We start from the raw sequence: 8,396 nt of genomic DNA on the forward strand, positions 1-8,396 counted from the left end.
TATTTTCAAGATGCTGAACACACTGGTCTGTGCTGTGATTTCAGTGGCCCTGGAATTCTTCACTTTGCCCTTATTTAAACTGAAGGACCAGCAAGTCTGAAAAACTAAATCTCTGAGGCCTACAGTAGAATAGTTCTTCTGCCAATATGATGAATGGGGATTTAAATTTCTCAGGTTTAGAACTGGTTATTTCATTCCCATGGAGAATCTTACAGCTCGAATTTATCTCTGATAAACACCAAAGTGGCCAGCAGCCCACCAGTTCAGTCTCCCTGAGAGAGCTGTGCATGGAGGGCACACTCCAGGAGAGAACACCTGGCTCTCACCAACTCCTGGGAGACATTCTGGCCTCGCTAAACTACACTGAACTGTGAGTGAAGCAGGAGGACTCCTTTTGCCTTTCTAGCCTAATGCCAAATCTGGAAATAGGTCTTCATTGTCCCTTGTTGCCTTACACTCCATGCTGGACCTTTGAGTTCTTGTCATACTGATGACAAAAAGAAGTAAGGACAGGTAAATTGTTAAATCCCCAAACAGCTTTTGACTTATCTCCCCACCTCCAAGCCTTTCCAGAGTAGGGGACCCCCTCCCAAGGCAGACCTTATTCTTATCCATACCAGCATCCCAAGGGAACAAAGCTATGGACACTTAAGAAGTGAGAGGAATTGGAGAGAGAGAGGTAATCCTAAATAACCCTCATGCAGTATCAGAGGCTGTTACCTGTTTCTGATCCACTAGAAGCTGCAGCGGCCAGCAACACACCCTTGGAGTGTCCTCTGTTGACTCTCCTGAGGGGTGGATGAGATTGTTGAGAGGGAGAAGATGGGAGAGTGGAGGGAGAGGCCTTGTCTGAGCTCTCCCAGAGTCAGCTTGTGCCACAGACAACTTGAAAAGGGCAAATAAGTCTTGACTTTATTTTAGCTGCTTTCAAAGTTCATACATGAGACAGGATTCAGTGTACAGTGGGGTTAAAGAGCAGGGACTCAGGAGTCAAACTATCTCAATTTAAATCCTGTTTTACCATTTACTAATTGAGTTGATTTTACAAATTTCCTGACTCTCTGTGTCTCAATCTCCTTATTTTAAAAATGGTGACAATAATAGTAGAGTTTGGAATAGTAAAAAATATCGGAGAGGAGTGTGTATGACAGGTTATACAACAAGACACATCCACAGCATCCACAGTTACAGGTGAGGACTTCAACACTTCGCTCTCAGCAATAAACGGAACAAGTGTACAAAACAATCATCAGTAAGGATGAGGAGACCTGAACCACATTGTCAAGCAAATTGACAATGTGGTTATTGTCTTATTGTCTTATTGTCTTATTGACTTTCATAAAACTGTACTCCACAGCACAGACTATTCATATAGATGCTCCATCAGGAGATCGGTACCAAAGTAAAAGTTTCCTTTGCATCTAATTTCTAATTTCATAAAAACTGAAATTTTATACAATTACCAAACCAGTAGAACTATGGTTCTTGCCTCACAGTGTATGCAGCTCATTTTGACTTTTTCTCTTTTGATAGTTCCATGTGTACATCATTTAGATACTTTCACCACCTGCAAAGTAGCAGTGAGGGACATGTTCCTCATTCATCTCTCTCATGCTCCTTCCCCTGGAATGTGGGATGGGTGAAGGAGGATGACAGAGATGGAAAGGTGAATTTGAGGATGAGCACTGAATTTCCAAAATTATTTATGTATATGTTCTTATTTGATAGTAATAATGATATGGGATAAGAGGCTAGGTCGTTGACCATGCTGTTGTACTACTGTTAGGCTATTATGTAACTTGGCTCTGACTCCACTGCTCTGCTCTTGGAAGCCATCATCACCCATTTCATATTCCAGCAAAGTAGCATTAGGTGATGTAATAGTTAAATTAAAGAATACAAGATTAGTTTCCCTAAGTGCAAAATAGGCACTTTAGCACCAATTAATGATTGGACAATGCAGATCCTACACATAGGAAATACATATGTACACACACACACACACACACACAAATGAAGGAATCTGTGCGGGGGTGGATGCATCATTGTCCTGACTTCCCTGGGTTCTTGCTTGCTGATGCCCTCCTGCTGAGATAGATGTGCTTTTGCCAGGCAGAATTGGGGATGAGTGAATAAGAACGGGTTTATTTGCTTTTATCACCACAGCATCCCACATATCAGTCAATACAAGAAATGCTATTGAAAAAAAGTGCTATGAATTTTGGGAATTAGGACCTAAATTATTTCCAGAATTAAAAGACTCTAAAGAAGAACAGAACCAGTTACTTATTTGATGAAACAGAAGAGACCTGATGGAGATCATCTTGGTGCATTAGGAAAACAACCTCAGGGCTCCTGCTGATGGGACACTTTGCCCAAGTATTATTAATTATAATGCGTTATTAGCTAACTGCAGGCAGCTGACATCCTTTGCATGTTAACTTAAATGCAACAACCATTTAGCTAGTGGGGCCTGCTCAGTCTTTAAAATTGTCTTAATCATTAATGAATTAGTTAAACTATAACATTAAGATTTAAAAATAATCACCAGTGTCACTTGGGAACAAGTCTAAACTAGACTGCTTGTCAGAGGCTCTGAGTGCAGATAATCTTGACTGACTGTGTAGATTGATGGGTGCCAATCGACAGTCTAGACCCAGTCAGCCTCACCCTGACCTCTTCAGGGCTGCTCTCATGAGATCATGGTTGCAGGCTGGATTGCTGCTTCAGAGTAATGGTAGCATGTGAGACAGGGAGGGTGGAACTGTGAGCTTTTTATTCAATTCTCAATCATTCAGAAATTTAGTCAGGGTTAGCAGATTTTTTTGAAATCATATTCCTTCCAGTGTTTTCTCTTTTTTGGGCCATTTCACTGATTATTAATGGCTCCGCCTTGGGAGGTCTGGAAATGATGCTGAAACTTAATCAAGCCTCTCTGCCTGTTTTGGAAAGAGGTTTTGAGTCTCAGTTCAGAGGTTGTGAAGAAAAGCTCAAAATGTACTTTAGGGTTATCACTGGCTTTTGATGCTTGGCAGTGCCTCTCATGTCACAAATAACCCAGATTTAATAAACAAGGCTGAATTGGTTTGGTTTTGATTGATATTTTTATGACTGACCATAAGCAGAAAACATGGGGGGAAAAACACTTCTTAAGTGACCTGAGAAGTCATTATATCAGAATTTCAAAATACATTAAAATTTACTTTTTAAAATTTACAAACAGTAAATTGCATACATTTGTGATAATATACATACATATGATAAACTGAGTTTAAATGTAATATAGACAAGTCAACTACCTCTACGATTAGGAGAAAGAACAGTTCCATCACTGCCCCAAATTCATTCTTGTTGTCCTTTTGTAAGTTGTCTTCAACTCCTTGCAAGGACTACTCTGAATCTAGTCCTGTACTTTTCTCTTTCTATATGCCAGGTCAATGGAATTGTACTAGGTAGCCTTTTCAGTCTGGCTCCCTCCTCTTAGTCTCATACATCTGAGATTTCTCCATGTCCTTGCATGGATCAGTTGAAGGTAAGTTTGTATATATTCATATGTACATGAACATATATAAATGCTGCAGAGTAGTATTCTATTGGTTGTTTATCCATTCATCAGCTGAATGACATATGGTTGGAAAGAGTCATGATAAATTTGCATGTCAGTTTCTATGTAAACTTAAGTTTTTATTTTTCTTGAGTAAATATGTAGATATGAGATTCTTAGTCTTAAGGTTAAGCATATATTTAACTTTAGAAGAAAATGCCAAACTATTTACTGAAAGAGTTCTATCATTGTGCATTCCCACCCGCAATAAATTTGAGTTCTAGTTATTCTGTATTCTTACCAGCTCTTGGTATTGTCAGGCATCTTTTTGTTATTGATTTCTAGTAAATTTTGTTAGTTACAGAATATTATTTCAATTATTTTACATTTGTTAACATATGTTCTATGACCCAGAACATGATCTGTCTTGGCAAATGCTTTCTGTGTGTTCCATTGAAAAGAATATTTATTCTGCTGTTGGAGGGTAGAGTGCTCTAAAAAAATCAGTTAGGTTAATTTGTTATTTAGGTCTCGTTTGTCCCTGATGATTTTTTGTTTGCTTGTTCTACAGATTACTGAGAAAGGGATGTTGAAGTCTTCAAGTATAGTTGTGGATTTGTCTGTGTTTTTTCCTTTCATTTCTATCAGTTTTTCTTCATGTATTTTGAACTCTGTTGCTGGATGCATACATATTTAAGATTGTTATGTCATCTTGGCTAATTGACCTTTCCTTTTAATTATAAAGTATCTTTCTCCATACTGTCCGCCACAGTATTCCTTGTTCTGAAGACTGAGTTATGTAGTAATATAACCCCACCACATGCTGCCTTCCTTCCTCCTTTTTTTTAGTGTTTGCATAATATATTTTTCAATCCTTTTATTTTTAACTCATCTAGATCTTTATATATAATAAAGTTATTATATTAGAAAAAAATAAAGTTAGATGCCTACCTTACCAACTGAAATAGTTGCAAAGGGAGAAAACTACTACATGTACCTGTGTATCAGATAAGATTAATTTTACCAAGATTCATAATACAGACTTTTCATCTATTATGTACTAATAATAATCGTAAATACTAACTCAATTCAGAGAAAAATGGTTAAATATTTTGACTTTTGTAGGCACAAGAAATTTTAAAAATTAAAGTTTTTTGTTGTAGGTATTTATAACATGAGCAAATAATTTTAAAGCTTATATATTTATTTGGGATAAAATTCATTGAGGGAAATGTAATGAAAATATGAGAATAAGAAAGAATAAAGTAAAATTTCTGTTAAAGGTGAATTTACATATATTCATATGTACATGAAAGCTTTTTTTAAAATTTGTTCTAATTAGTTATACATGAAGGTACAATGCATTTTGATACATTGTACACAAATGGAGCACAACTTCTCATTCCTCTGGCTGTACAAGATGCAGAGTCATATTGGTCATACAGTCATACATGTATATAGGGTAATAATGTCTGTCTCATTCCACCATCCTTTTCACCCTGACACCCCTTCTCTTCCCCTTGTTCCCCTCTGCCAATTCAAAGTTCCTTCATTCTTCCTTAGTGCCCCCCTATTATGGATCAGCATTTACTTGTCAGAGAGAACATTTGGCCTTTGGTTTTTGGGGATTGGCTTATTTCATTTAGCATGATATTCTCCAGCTCCTTTCATTTACCTGCAAATGCCATAATTTCATTCTTTTTTAAGGCTAAGTAATATTCCATTGTGAATATATACACATTTTATTTATCCATTCATCTGTTAAAGGACATCTAGGTTTGTTCTATAATTCAACTATTGTGAATTGAGCTGCTAGAAACATTTGATGTGGCTGTGTCACTGTAGAATGTTGATTTTAAGTTGTTTGGTATAAACCAAGGAGTGGGATAGCTGGGTCAAATGGTGGCACATGAAAACTTTTCTATATATGAAGAACTTCTTTGTGTGTGTGTGTGTGTGTGTGTGTATGTGTGTGTGTGTGTGTGTGTGTGTGTGTGTATAAATAGATAGATATATATACAAACATATATATATAAACTTGTTTTGTAATGGTTGATGGTATGTAACAAATTACTATAATTAAATTCCATTGGATAGAGCTCAGTAATTTTTAATGCTGTTATATACTAAATTCTAAAAATTATAGCCTTTTTCATTATATATAAATATGTAATAAAAATTTGAATGTCAACTTAAAATTTTGAAAACAATGGACTTTTCTATCTTCTGCTACACTATTTATAGTACTGTAACTATTTATAGTACTGTAACTGTTTTTAAATCTTTTTCTTTTCATGAGAATGCAGGTAATTGAGTAAGAATGACATTTCTTAATCTTTTAACCAAATATCTTGTTTCTAATAGGAGCTCCATTTAAGATGAACTGAATTAAATTATTTTTATTTTCATTAAAAGGAGTCATTTGTTCTTCTTCAACTTTTCTTAACCTTAAGTTGGGTTTTCTTACTCTTGATAACAAAACAATGACCAGATGGAACTAAAATTTGGGCTTAAAAAATAGTTCACATTTAATCCCTGAAACAAGAATAAGGAAAATACTTGAGAAGGAGACAAGTATATGTGGTGAACCCATATGAATTTTTAATAATATGGTTATTTTCTATGTAAAATATGTGGTATGTTTATATATAAAGTATGTAAAACACAAAGCATTTAGAAATGTATCAACTGACACAAAAAAGTAATGTGTATATTCCCTTAACTAGAACCAGTTTCTTATCATAATTCCTATAAATATGCACCAAATTGGAAAACAAAGAAAAACACTAGCAGACTGTTCAGAGCGGTTGGCAAATAACCTTTTTCTCCTTGTGTTTCTAATGTAGAATTTTAATGAAAAATCACACACACACAGGTATTTCTGTTTTCCACTTGGCTTCTCTACTTAAGACACCGTCATTCCACCATCCTTTTCACCCCAACACCCTCCTCCGCCCCTCACTCCCCTCTGCCCAATCCAAAGTTCCTTCATTCTTCCCTAGCCCCCCCATTATGGATCAGCATTCATTTATCAGAGAGAACATTCCGCACAGAAGTTGCCTAACATTGTTTTATTTGCTGCATATACAATAATTAAGCTAGCAATAAGGAATAGCTTATGCATGTATGCTGGTTTACACGTGCATAGCACTTTTGCAATTTTTGAGAATTACCAAAAATTATCTTTTCCTGTGATCATACTATTAAATTTCATTTAAATATGGTATACAACATTTATTTTGTGTTTTAATATTATCCAAAGAAATAATATTACATATAGACCCCTTAAAATAACATAACTTAGACAAAAACAAATTTTAAAAATAAAATGAAAACTCTTAAAGCCTTACTGAGAAATGTTAAGTTTGGATTTAGGAATTAAAAAGATGAATATCACCCTTGGTTCTTACCATTCCTTTGTTTTGAAATTATTCAAGTAAGAAAATATTATTTTTAACTTATAAAACTCCTTTAATTCAAAAGAAAAATTTTAACTATCTTCTTCTATCTGATGACCCTTTATCCTAAGAGTCTTTCTGTGAATACTAATTCTAGGTAACACTTATTGAGCACCCCCTTTATTCCAGGCACGGTGCTTAGCACTTTATATTTAATCCTCATGGCAATTCTCTGAGGTAGGTAACATCATTGTGCCCATCTTCCACCAGCCTTGTTGGTGGAAGGCAATAGACACTGAGTGGGATACTAAACCCTGGTCTTCCTGAACTCGCCCTTAGGCTGCAAGTCTTTGAGATGGGGCAGCTGGACTATGCCTGATTGTATCAGCACTCCCCACAGTGTGACAGTGTAGAGGAAAGCAGGAAGTAGGGAGTTAGATGGGCCCTGTCCTGGGTGCAAGAGCTAGGTGCAGCCAGTGAGCAGAGAGAGCAGCAAGTGTGATCACACTTCGGAGAAGCTAAGAGGAAAGTTGCATTTGTAAGGAACTTAGAGCATAACATACCTTCCACAAAAATGATACTTGGATCTTATAAAAAATGATACTTGGAAAATTAAGTGTTCAAACTCACATCTCATTTTCCTGGGACTATATCTAGATATTGCTAGTTTTATTATTTACTATGAAGTATACCATTGAAGACCTAGGAATTTTTATTGTGTTAAGCTGGTTTTGGGGTCCTCATATAAAGCTTTGTTGACTTATTTCCCCTTAATATTTATCATTGGTGAGTTCTGCATCTTTAGATTAATTAAAAATACATATTTTTTTCCTAAATTGGGTCTCTATTGAACATGTGCAGGTATTTTTCCTTGTCATTATTCTCTAAACAATATAGTATAACAACTAGTTATTCAATATTTACATTGTCTTTCAAGTAATATAGAGATGATTTAAAGTATATAAGAGGATATGTGTAAGTTATATGCAGATACTACCCCATTTTATCTAAAGGATCTGAGCATCTGCAGATTATGGTATCTGCATGGGTCAGGTGGAGTTTGGGAACCAATCCCTCGTGGATATGAGGTACAACAATCTCTGCCAGGAAACAATTCTGGAAGGGAAATAATGTTGGGTACTTAAATTTCTTTGAGGCAGAAAACTTCAGGATATGAATATCTGTTTTTTGTGGGTTAGTCAAAATAACTAATTAGAACTTAAAAGTAGTCTTTGGAATTCTTTTAAAAAAATCTTTACTGCTTTTATTCTCTTAGTCAATGAAATCAGGAATCATGATTTGATATAAATCACATCCATCCCCTATAAAGATATTCAAGTCCTTTATCATTGTAACTTTGAATTTTCCTAAGGCCATCAGCAACCTGAGGTAGAGGACAGAGCCAGCAAGGAATCATTTTCCTGCTCCTATAGTATTCAGAGTCCCTGCATTTT

Source organism: Sciurus carolinensis, chromosome 9, assembly GCF_902686445.1.
Source record: "Sciurus carolinensis chromosome 9, mSciCar1.2, whole genome shotgun sequence".
NCBI lineage: Eukaryota > Metazoa > Chordata > Mammalia > Rodentia > Sciuridae > Sciurus > Sciurus carolinensis.